We start from the raw sequence: 13,260 nt of genomic DNA, 5'->3' as shown, positions 1-13,260 counted from the left end.
GTTTTTGACCTTTTTTAATTCACTAAAAAGGTCATAAAGTGGCCTAGCCTCATCGAATCGAAGCATGTAATAGTTCCTAGGAAATCTATCAAGCATATCTACGACATCCATGGTTTATTTTAGAATTTTTAAAAACGGCCAAAATGGGGGTTAATTGAATTTCCTTGTTAATTTACGTATTTTACTCGTTTTTGAGCCTTTTTCTTTCACTAAATAGGTCATAAAGTGGCTTAGCCTTATCGAATCGAAGCATGTAATAGTTCCTATGAAATCTAACAAGCATATATTCGAATTCCAAGGTTGATTTTATCATATTCGAAAATGGACAAAATAAGGGTTAAGTGAATTTCCTTGTTAATTTACGGATTTTACTCGTTTTTGACCCTTTTTCTTTCACTAAAAAGGTCATAAAGTGGCCTAGCCTTATCGAATCGAAGCATGTAATAGTTCTTAGGAAAGCTAACAAGCATATCTACGACATCCATGGTTTATTTTAGAATTTTTTAAAAAGGCCAAAATGGGGGTTAAGTGAATTTCCTTGTTAATTTATGGATTTTACTAGTTTTTGACCTTTTTCTTTCACTAAAAAGGTCATAAAGTGGCCTAGCCTTATCGAATCGAAGCATGTAATAGTTCTTAGGAAATCTAACAAGCATATCTACGACATCCATGGTTTATTTCAGAATTTTTTAAAAAGGCCAAAATGGGGGTTAAGTGAATTTCCTTGTTAATTTATGGATTTTACTAGTTTTTGACCTTTTTCTTTCACTAAAAAGGTCATAAAGTGGCCTAGCCTTATCGAATCGAAGCATGTAATAGTTCCTGTGAAATCTAACAAGCATATATTCGAATTCCAAGGTTGATTTTATCATTTTCGAAAATGGACAAAATGAGGGTTAAGTGAATTTCCTTGTTAATTTACGGATTTTACTCGTTTTTGACCCTTTTTCTTTCACTAAAAAGGTCATAAAGTGGCCTAGCCTTATCGAATCGAAGCATGTAATAGTTCTTAGGAAAGCTAACAAGCATATCTACGACATCCATGGTTTATTTTAGAATTTTTTAAAAAGGCCAAAATGGGGGTTAAGTGAATTTCCTTGTTAATTTATGGATTTTACTCGTTTTTGACCTTTTTCTTTCACTAAAAAGGTCATAAAGTGGCCTAGCCTTATCGAATCGAAGCATGTAATAGTTCCTAGGAAATCTATCAAGCATATCTACGACATCCATGGTTTATTTTAGAATTTTTTAAAAAGGCCAAAATGGGGGTTAAGTGAATTTCCTTGTTAATTTATGGATTTTACTCGTTTTTGACCTTTTTCTTTCACTAAAAAGGTCATAAAGTGGTCTAGCCTTATCGAATCGAAGCATGTAATAGTTCCTAGGAAATCTAACAAGCATATCTACGACATCCATGGTTTATTTTAGAATTTTTTACAAAGGCCAAAATGGGGGTTAATTGAATTTCCTTGTTAATATACGGATTTTACTCATTTTTGACCTTTTTTCTTTCACTAAAAAGATCATAAAGTGGCCTAGCCTTATCGAATCGAAGCATGTAATAGTTCCTATGAAATCTAACAAGCATATATTCGAATTCCAAGGTTGATTTTATCATTTTCGAAAATGGACAAAATAAGGGTTAAGTGAATTTCCTTGTTAATTTACGGATATTACTCGTTTTTGACCCTTTTTCTTTCACTAAAAAGGTCATAAAGTGGCCTAGCCTTATCAAATCGAAGCATGTAATAGTTCCTAGGAAATCTAACAAGCATATCTACGACATCCATGGTTTATTTTAGAATTTTTTAAAAAGGCCAAAATGGGGGTTAAGTGAATTTCCTTGTTAATTTATGGATTTTACTCGTTTTTGACCTTTTTCTTTCACTAAAAAGGTCATAAAGTGGCCTAGCCTTATCGAATCGAAGCATGTAATAGTTCTTAGGAAATCTAACAAGCATATCTACGACATCCATGGTTTATTTCAGAATTTTTTAAAAAGGCTAAAATGGGGGTTAAGTGAATTTCCTTGTTAATTTATGGATTTTACTCGTTTTTGACCTTTTTCTTTCACTAAAAAGGTCATAAAGTGGCCTAGCCTTATCGAATCGAAGCATGTAATAGTTCCTATGAAATCTAACAAGCATATATTCGAATTCCAAGGTTGATTTTATCATTTTCGAAAATGGACAAAATAAGGGTTACGTGAATTTCCTTCTTAATTTACGGATATTACTCGTTTTTGACCCTTTTTCTTTCACTAAAAAGGTCATAAAGTGGCCTAGCCTTATCAAATCGAAGCATGTAATAGTTCCTAGGAAATCTAACAAGCATATCTACGACATCCATGGTTTATTTTAGAATTTTTTAAAAAGGCCAAAATGGGGGTTAAGTGAATTTCCTTGTTAATTTACGGATTTTACTCGTTTTTGACCTTTTTCTTTCACTAAAAAGGTCATAAAGTGGCCTAGCCTTATCGAATCGAAGCATGTAATAGTTCTTAGGAAATCTAACAAGCATATCTACGACATCCATGATTTATTTCAGAATTTTTTAAAAAGGCTAAAATGGGGGTTAAGTGAATTTCCTTGTTAATTTATGGATTTTACTCGTTTTTGACCTTTTTCTTTCACTAAAAAGGTCATAAAGTGGCCTAGCCTTATCGAATCGAAGCATGTAATAGTTCCTATGAAATCTAACAAGCATATATTCGAATTCCAAGGTTGATTTTATCATTTTCAAAAATGGACAAAATGAGGGTTAAGTGAATTTCCTTGTTAATTTACGGATTTTACTCGTTTTTGACCTTTTTTAATTCACTAAAAAGGTCATAAAGTGGCCTAGCCTCATCGAATCGAAGCATGTAATTGTTCCTAGGAAATCTATCAAGCATATCTACGACATCCATGGTTTATTTTAGAATTTTTAAAAACGGCCAAAATGGGGGTTAATTGAATTTCCTTGTTAATTTACGTATTTTACTCGTTTTTGACCCTTTTTCTTTCACTAAATAGGTCATAAAGTGGCTTAGCCTTATCGAATCGAAGCATGTAATAGTTCCTATGAAATCTAACAAGCATATATTCGAATTCCAAGGTTGATTTTATCATTTTCGAAAATGGACATAATAAGGGTTAAGTGAATTTCCTTGTTAATTTACGGATTTTACTCGTTTTTGACCCTTTTTCTTTCACTAAAAAGGTCATAAAGTGGCCTAGCCTTATCGAATCGAAGCATGTAATAGTTCCTAGGAAATCTAACAAGCATATCTACGACATCCATGGTTTATTTTAGAATTTTTTACAAAGGCCAAAATGGGGGTTAATTGAATTTCCTTGTTAATATACGGATTTTACTCATTTTTGACCTTTTTTCTTTCACTAAAAAGATCATAAAGTGGCCTAGCCTTATCGAATCGAAGCATGTAATAGTTCCTATGAAATCTAACAAGCATATATTCGAATTCCAAGGTTGATTTTATCATTTTCGAAAATGGACAAAATAAGGGTTAAGTGAATTTCCTTGTTAATTTACGGATATTACTCGTTTTTGACCCTTTTTCTTTCACTAAAAAGGTCATAAAGTGGCCTAGCCTTATCAAATCGAAGCATGTAATAGTTCCTAGGAAATCTAACAAGCATATCTACGACATCCATGGTTTATTTTAGAATTTTTTAAAAAGGCCAAAATGGGGGTTAAGTGAATTTCCTTGTTAATTTATGGATTTTACTCGTTTTTGACCTTTTTCTTTCACTAAAAAGGTCATAAAGTGGCCTAGCCTTATCGAATCGAAGCATGTAATAGTTCTTAGGAAATCTAACAAGCATATCTACGACATCCATGGTTTATTTCAGAATTTTTTAAAAAGGCTAAAATGGGGGTTAAGTGAATTTCCTTGTTAATTTATGGATTTTACTCGTTTTTGACCTTTTTCTTTCACTAAAAAGGTCATAAAGTGGCCTAGCCTTATCGAATCGAAGCATGTAATAGTTCCTATGAAATCTAACAAGCATATATTCGAATTCCAAGGTTGATTTTATCATTTTCGAAAATGGACAAAATAAGGGTTAAGTGAATTTCCTTCTTAATTTACGGATATTACTCGTTTTTGACCCTTTTTCTTTCACTAAAAAGGTCATAAAGTGGCCTAGCCTTATCAAATCGAAGCATGTAATAGTTCCTAGGAAATCTAACAAGCATATCTACGACATCCATGGTTTATTTTAGAATTTTTTAAAAAGGCCAAAATGGGGGTTAAGTGAATTTCCTTGTTAATTTACGGATTTTACTCGTTTTTGACCTTTTTCTTTCACTAAAAAGGTCATAAAGTGGCCTAGCCTTATCGAATCGAAGCATGTAATAGTTCTTAGGAAATCTAACAAGCATATCTACGACATCCATGGTTTATTTCAGAATTTTTTAAAAAGGCTAAAATGGGGGTTAAGTGAATTTCCTTGTTAATTTATGGATTTTACTCGTTTTTGACCTTTTTCTTTCACTAAAAAGGTCATAAAGTGGCCTAGCCTTATCGAATCGAAGCATGTAATAGTTCCTATGAAATCTAACAAGCATATATTCGAATTCCAAGGTTGATTTTATCATTTTCAAAAATGGACAAAATGAGGGTTAAGTGAATTTCCTTGTTAATTTACGGATTTTACTCGTTTTTGACCTTTTTTAATTCACTAAAAAGGTCATAAAGTGGCCTAGCCTCATCGAATCGAAGCATGTAATAGTTCCTAGGAAATCTATCAAGCATATCTACGACATCCATGGTTTATTTTAGAATTTTTAAAAACGGCCAAAATGGGGGTTAATTGAATTTCCTTGTTAATTTACGTATTTTACTCGTTTTTGACCCTTTTTCTTTCACTAAATAAGTCATAAAGTGGCTTAGCCTTATCGAATCGAAGCATGTAATAGTTCCTATGAAATCTAACAAGCATATATTCGAATTCCAAGGTTGATTTTATCATTTTCGAAAATGGACATAATAAGGGTTAAGTGAATTTCCTTGTTAATTTACGGATTTTACTCGTTTTTGACCCTTTTTCTTTCACTAAAAAGGTCATAAAGTGGCCTAGCCTTATCGAATCGAAGCATGTAATAGTTCCTAGGAAATCTAACAAGCATATCTACGACATCCATGGTTTATTTTAGAATTTTTTACAAAGGCCAAAATGGGGGTTAATTGAATTTCCTTGTTAATATACGGATTTTACTCATTTTTGACCTTTTTTCTTTCACTAAAAAGATCATAAAGTGGCCTAGCCTTATCGAATCGAAGCATGTAATAGTTCCTATGAAATCTAACAAGCATATATTCGAATTCCAAGGTTGATTTTATCATTTTCGAAAATGGACAAAATAAGGGTTAAGTGAATTTCCTTGTTAATTTACGGATATTACTCGTTTTTGACCCTTTTTCTTTCACTAAAAAGGTCATAAAGTGGCCTAGCCTTATCAAATCGAAGCATGTAATAGTTCCTAGGAAATCTAACAAGCATATCTACGACATCCATGGTTTATTTTATAATTTTTTAAAAAGGCCAAAATGGGGGTTAAGTGAATTTCCTTGTTAATTTATGGATTTTACTCGTTTTTGACCTTTTTCTTTCACTAAAAAGGTCATAAAGTGGCCTAGCCTTATCGAATCGAAGCATGTAATAGTTCTTAGGAAATCTAACAAGCATATCTACGACATCCATGGTTTATTTCAGAATTTTTTAAAATGGCTAAAATGGGGGTTAAGTGAATTTCCTTGTTAATTTATGGATTTTACTCGTTTTTGACCTTTTTCTTTCACTAAAAAGGTCATAAAGTGGCCTAGCCTTATCGAATCGAAGCATGTAATAGTTCCTATGAAATCTAACAAGCATATATTCGAATTCCAAGGTTGATTTTATCATTTTCGAAAATGGACAAAATAAGGGTTAAGTGAATTTCCTTCTTAATTTACGGATATTACTCGTTTTTGACCCTTTTTCTTTCACTAAAAAGGTCATAAAGTGGCCTAGCCTTATCAAATCGAAGCATGTAATAGTTCCTAGGAAATCTAACAAGCATATCTACGACATCCATGGTTTATTTTAGAATTTTTTAAAAAGGCCAAAATGGGGGTTAAGTGAATTTCCTTGTTAATTTACGGATTTTACTCGTTTTTGACCTTTTTCTTTCACTAAAAAGGTCATAAAGTGGCCTAGCCTTATCGAATCGAAGCATGTAATAGTTCTTAGGAAATCTAACAAGCATATCTACGACATCCATGGTTTATTTCAGAATTTTTTAAAAAGGCTAAAATGGGGGTTAAGTGAATTTCCTTGTTAATTTATGGATTTTACTCGTTTTTGACCTTTTTCTTTCACTAAAAAGGTCATAAAGTGGCCTAGCCTTATCGAATCGAAGCATGTAATAGTTCCTATGAAATCTAACAAGCATATATTCGAATTCCAAGGTTGATTTTATCATTTTCAAAAATGGACAAAATGAGGGTTAAGTGAATTTCCTTGTTAATTTACGGATTTTACTCGTTTTTGACCTTTTTTAATTCACTAAAAAGGTCATAAAGTGGCCTAGCCTCATCGAATCGAAGCATGTAATAGTTCCTAGGAAATCTATCAAGCATATCTACGACATCCATGGTTTATTTTAGAATTTTTAAAAACGGCCAAAATGGGGGTTAATTGAATTTCCTTGTTAATTTACGTATTTTACTCGTTTTTGACCCTTTTTCTTTCACTAAATAGGTCATAAAGTGGCTTAGCCTTATCGAATCGAAGCATGTAATAGTTCCTATGAAATCTAACAAGCATATATTCGAATTCCAAGGTTGATTTTATCATTTTCGAAAATGGACAAAATAAGGGTTAAGTGAATTTCCTTGTTAATTTACGGATTTTACTCGTTTTCACTACTACAAAATACCCCCTTTAATAGCATTCATTTGGGTTGTTAATAGCGCTTGTGAAGCGCTAAGAAAGCCCCCGCTATAATAGGTATGAACCCCTATAATAGCGTTTCTAAAACGCTATTAAATAGCAACGTTTCAATAGCGCTTTCAGAAAAGCGCTAATATAGCCTTATTTCTGTGCTAAATTAAACAGATGTTTCTTAGCGTTTTCCAGAAAGCGCTATCTTAACTATCCCCCCTTTATTAGCGCTTTCGGAAAAGCGCTAATAAAAGTCCAATTTATTTTTTTTAAATCAATTCTACAACCAAAAACACCATAATAAGATACTAACCAGACAAAAAATATATATACAGATCAGAAACACTAGTCATCCATTAATAGAAATAAACAACAATAATATGTTGATCATAAACTTAATTACAAATGAGATTTAATGACAGTTGCATAAAAATGCAAAGTTTGTGCACAATAAAATGAAATAATAAATTCATACCCATGGTATTATACTATTTTACTTTACTGCCTATACTAATAGTAATACAAAGATAAAACAAACAGCTACCACTAATTCAAAGTAAAACAAAATTATTTACATTGCAGGCATAAGAGAATCTTTGTTTCTTGAGGGGGACACATAAGGGAAAATTAATTAAAATCTCCTCCTGCAAGTGGGATACAATGCAAGTGAGAAATCAAATCCAAATGAAACAATAATCAAATCATTATCATAAAAACTAGTAAGCCATAGATGTAAATCATAAAAATGAATAGACAATAACAATGGCAAATCTTAATAATATCAGATCAGTCGTATAAATTATAATTGTTGCTCAGATTTTCAACTGTAATAAGTGACAAAAGCTTTGAGAATGTATTAACATATAGAAACAAATAGATTTATAAGCCAAATACTATGTCCAGTCCCTGTAGTTTCCTAAACTAACTAACCATAACCACTAGTGAGTTCATACTTCTCAATAGGATTAAGGTATGATCAAGATATAAAATTTTAACAATGACACAATTACCATTCAGAGAAAGCACGTAGCAATTTAAAATGACACAAGAAACTAAGTGCAATATTCCTGAAGGTAAAAAAGATGAAGATAATGTCTACATAAACATCTACATAATGTCCAAATATCGGGAATTTCAAAGTTTAACCACTTATAACTTTGGCATTAACCACGATTACTTTTACTAATGTTAATACTTGTGTTCATTGTAATGAATTTACAATACCATCATTTGCTATAAAATGATATGTTCATCAAAATTATTAGGATGTACATGTAATTATTTCTCAATTCATTTTTACTCATATTACCTATAGGCCAAATAAGTTCAAGTAACTCATTCCATTAGATTGAGATTATTAACTTATAAACTACAATGACATTTTAATGTTCCCTCTAATCATTTCGTCTATGTCTAACTCATGAAGTTTTTATCTCTTTAATATCCACTCATCATTCCTACAAGTTTGAAGGATAGTGATGGTAAGTATTGGAAATGTTTTGAATCCATTGGAACTATGACGGATCGCTCAACGGTTCAAAATGATCCAAAAGCCAAAACTTCATTTAAGACACATAACTAATCCCAATTGCAGCTGCATTTTATGCATAAAAGCATGTAAAAACACATTCGAAACAAACAAAAAACAGTTCCACTTGCAGCTGCATAATTTTCTGCATAAAACGTGTAAAACCCATTTGAAACAAACACAAACAATTCCACTTGCAGCTGCAGATTTTCTGCATAATTTTATACATAAAATCATTCAAAACTTATCCAAATGATCATAATTAGTCTCAACTACAGCTGCAAGTTTTTGTTAAATTTTCTGCATAAAAAGGTTCAAAAACTCGTCTAACTACATATTCAACTCTAACTAATTGAATTCAAGCCTATGAAAGGAAAACATACCTTCAACTCGATGAACCTTGATGATTTTCCAAGTGTTAAGTGTTTCTAACTCTCCAACCTTTGGTTCCTTGGCTCATCTCCATTTTCCACTTGAATTTGATGTTCCCACAACTCCAACATTATGATTGATACCAAATTCATATTTGGAATCACACCACAACAAAAGGGAAATAATTAGTGTACTTTCAATGAAATACCTCACAATTCCAGTCCTTATTACTCAAATTAAAGCTTAGTTTAGGGAACCTACCTGAACTCTAATTTCCAGCAAGCATTTAGAAGGTCTAGTGTTGCCTTTTTTTCCCAAGTTCATTATTCCTTCCAATTTCTTGAATTTCAGCTCCTTATCGAATTTCCAGCATCATACTCAGTCAATTTCCACATACAACAACAATTTTTCAAGCAAATATGAGAATTGCGAAAATAAGGGTAATGGTTTGTGCTGTTCTTACCCGCTCAAGGAGGAAAAGAGGAAATCAACTAACCTTGCTTCAGTCTCAACCCTAAGTCATCTCCGGCACGGTGGTCCACGATGGCAGAGAACTCCGACACGGTGGTTTGTTCAAAATCACTAGTGATACCACCAAACAAAGGTGAAAGAAGAAATTATCTACAAATATGACTCAAATATAAAAGAAGAATAAGACAGACAAAATATAGTGGCTAGAAAAGCTCCTTTCTGCGGCGGAGGGAAAAAAGGGTTGACGGAAAAGTTGCTCCTTTCATGAAATTAACTGTGCCAATGGAAAGATCTCGTCGAGAGGATAAATAAAATGGTCTTATTTTTTCCGATCCGTGCACGTGGCGGCCGAAATGGCACCGAGAATGGGATGGCTGGTGGTGGGTTACGAGAGAGAAGGAGGAAGAAACGGTTCTGAGTAAAAGAGAAGAGAAGTTATGCATATTAACCTTTTTTTTTCCTTATCTTTTTGTTCCCTCATTAGTCCACATAGGTCATATTTACTAATATGCCATTAATAAGTCTTAACTCTAGTGTATTTGAAAAGTGTGTTTTTTATTTTTCTTAAAGCCCAAACAATAGCGTTTGTGTAAAACGCTATTTTTAACCCCCCCTCCAACAATAGCATTTCTTGAAAAGCGCTATTAGTGCAAACCAAAATAATAGCGTTTATAGAAAAGCGCTATCTAACCCAATTTTTATAATGTTTTTCTTAGCGCTTTCTGAAAAGTGCTATAATAGATCTATGAGTTATATTTTTAATAGCATTTATCCATAAACGCTATTAAAATTGTGCTATTAAAAGCCAAAATTGTGGTAGTGTTTTGACCCTTTTTCTTTCACTAAAAAGGTCATAAAGTGGCCTAGCCTTATCGAATCGAAGCATGTAATAGTTCTTAGGAAAGCTAACAAGCATATCTACGACATCCATGGTTTATTTTAGAATTTTTTAAAAAGGCCAAAATGGGGGTTAAGTGAATTTCCTTGTTAATTTATGGATTTTACTAGTTTTTGACCTTTTTCTTTCACTAAAAAGGTCATAAAGTGGCCTAGCCTTATCGAATCGAAGCATGTAATAGTTCTTAGGAAATCTAACAAGCATATCTACGACATCCATGGTTTATTTCAGAATTTTTTAAAAAGGCCAAAATGGGGGTTAAGTGAATTTCCTTGTTAATTTATGGATTTTACTAGTTTTTGACCTTTTTCTTTCACTAAAAAGGTCATAAAGTGGCCTAGCCTTATCGAATCGAAGCATGTAATAGTTCCTGTGAAATCTAACAAGCATATATTCGAATTCCAAGGTTGATTTTATCATTTTCGAAAATGGACAAAATGAGGGTTAAGTGAATTTCCTTGTTAATTTACGGATTTTACTCGTTTTTGACCCTTTTTCTTTCACTAAAAAGGTCATAAAGTGGCCTAGCCTTATCGAATCGAAGCATGTAATAGTTCCTAGGAAATCTAACAAGCATATCTACGACATCCATGGTTTATTTTAAAATTTTTTAAAAAGGCCAAAATGGGGGTTAATTTAATTTCCTTGTTAATATACGGATTTTACTCATTTTTGACCTTTTTTCTTTCACTAAAAAGATCATAAAGTGGCCTAGCCTTATCGAATCGAAGCATGTAATAGTTCCTATGAAATCTAACAAGCATATATTCGAATTCCAAGGTTGATTTTATCATTTTCGAAAATGGACAAAATAAGGGTTAAGTGAATTTCCTTGTTAATTTACGGATTTTACTCGTTTTTGACCCTTTTTCTTTCACTAAAAAGGTCATAAAGTGGCCTACCCTTATCGAATCGAAGCATGTAATAGTTCTTAGGAAAGCTAACAAGCATATCTACGACATCCATGGTTTATTTTAGAATTTTTTAAAAAGGCCAAAATGGGGGTTAAGTGAATTTCCTTGTTAATTTATGGATTTTACTCGTTTTTGACCTTTTTCTTTCACTAAAAAGGTCATAAAGTGGCCTAGCCTTATCGAATCGAAGCATGTAATAGTTCCTAGGAAATCTAACAAGCATATCTACGACATCCATGGTTTATTTTAGAATTTTTTAAAAAGGAAAAAATGGGGGTTAATTGAATTTCCTTGTTAATATACGGATTTTACTCATTTTTTACCATTTTTCTTTCACTAAAAAGATCATAAAGTGGCCTAGCCTTATCGAATCGAAGCATGTAATAGTTCCTATGAAATCTAACAAGCATATATTCGAATTCCAAGGTTGATTTTATCATTTTCGAAAATGGACAAAATAAGGGTTAAGTGAATTTCCTTGTTAATTTACGGATATTACTCGTTTTTGACCCTTTTTCTTTCACTAAAAAGGTCATAAAGTGGCCTAGCCTTATCAAATCGAAGCATGTAATAGTTCCTAGGAAATCTAACAAGCATATCTACGACATCCATGGTTTATTTTAGAATTTTTTAAAAAGGCCAAAATGGAGGTTAAGTGAATTTCCTTGTTAATTTATGGATTTTACTCGTTTTTGACCTTTTTCTTTCACTAAAAAGGTCATAAAGTGGCCTAGCCTTATCGAATCGAAGCATGTAATAGTTCTTAGGAAATCTAACAAGCATATCTACGACATCCATGGTTTATTTCAGAATTTTTTAAAAAGGCTAAAATGGGGGTCAAGTGAATTTCCTTGTTAATTTATGGATTTTACTCGTTTTTGACCTTTTTCTTTCACTAAAAAGGTCATAAAGTGGCCTAGCCTTATCGAATCGAAGCATGTAATAGTTCCTATGAAATCTAACAAGCATATATTCGAATTCCAAGGTTGATTTTATCATTTTCAAAAATGGACAAAATGAGGGTTAAGTGAATTTCCTTGTTAATTTACGGATTTTACTCGTTTTTGACCTTTTTTAATTCACTAAAAAGGTCATAAAGTGGCCTAGCCTCATCGAATCGAAGCATGTAATAGTTCCTAGGAAATCTATCAAGCATATCTACGACATCCATGGTTTATTTTAGAATTTTAAAAACGGCCAAAATGGGGGTTAATTGAATTTCCTTGTTAATTTACGGATTTTACTCGTTTTTGACCCTTTTTCTTTCACTAAATAGGTCATAAAGTGGCTTAGCCTTATCGAATCGAAGCATGTAATAGTTCCTATGAAATCTAACAAGCATATATTCGAATTCCAAGGTTGATTTTATCATTTTCGAAAATGGACAAAATAAGGGTTAAGTGAATTTCCTTGTTAATTTACGGATTTTACTCGTTTTTGACCCTTTTTCTTTCACTAAAAAGGTCATAAAGTGGCCTAGCCTTATCGAATCGAAGCATGTAATAGTTCTTAGGAAAGCTAACAAGCATATCTACGACATCCATGGTTTATTTTAGAATTTTTTAAAAAGGCCAAAATGGGGGTTAAGTGAATTTCCTTGTTAATTTATGGATTTTACTCGTTTTTGACCTTTTTCTTTCACTAAAAAGGTCATAAAGTGGCCTAGCCTTATCGAATCGAAGCATGTAATAGTTCCTAGGAAATCTAACAAGCATATCTACGACATCCATGGTTTATTTTAGAATTTTTTAAAAAGGCAAAAATGGGGGTTAATTGAATTTCCTTGTTAATATACGGATTTTACTCATTTTTTACCATTTTTCTTTCACTAAAAAGATCATAAAGTGGCCTAGCCTTATCGAATCGAAGCATGTAATAGTTCCTATGAAATCTAACAAGCATATATTCGAATTCCAAGGTTGATTTTATCATTTTCGAAAATGGACAAAATAAGGGTTAAGTGAATTTCCTTGTTAATTTACGGATATTACTCGTTTTTGACCCTTTTTCTTTCACTAAAAAGGTCATAAAGTGGCCTAGCCTTATCAAATCGAAGCATGTAATAGTTCCTAGGAAATCTAACAAGCATATCTACGACATCCATGGTTTATTTTAGAATTTTTTAAAAAGGCCAAAATGGAGGTTAAG

At 32.3% G+C, this 13,260-nt stretch overlaps 1 long non-coding RNA gene across 1 annotated transcript; it reads right to left on the bottom strand.

The window, feature by feature from the left end:
- Positions 1–7,356: 7,356 nt before the first annotated feature.
- On the bottom strand, positions 7,357–9,704 carry LOC146908147 (uncharacterized). The gene is made up of 2 exons (XR_015018682.1): positions 8,841–9,704; positions 7,357–7,573 (listed from the first exon to the last, which is right to left on the bottom strand). It is a non-coding gene; the product is annotated as an uncharacterized LOC146908147 (long non-coding RNA).
- Between the last annotated feature and the right edge of the window lie 3,556 nt (positions 9,705–13,260).

This window comes from Medicago sativa, chromosome 7 (assembly GCF_051527215.1).
Source record: "Medicago sativa cultivar Bolivia chromosome 7, Bolivia_mono, whole genome shotgun sequence".
NCBI classification, from domain to species: Eukaryota; Viridiplantae; Streptophyta; class Magnoliopsida; order Fabales; family Fabaceae; genus Medicago; species Medicago sativa.
This window is presented reverse-complemented; position numbering and strand designations above follow the sequence as displayed.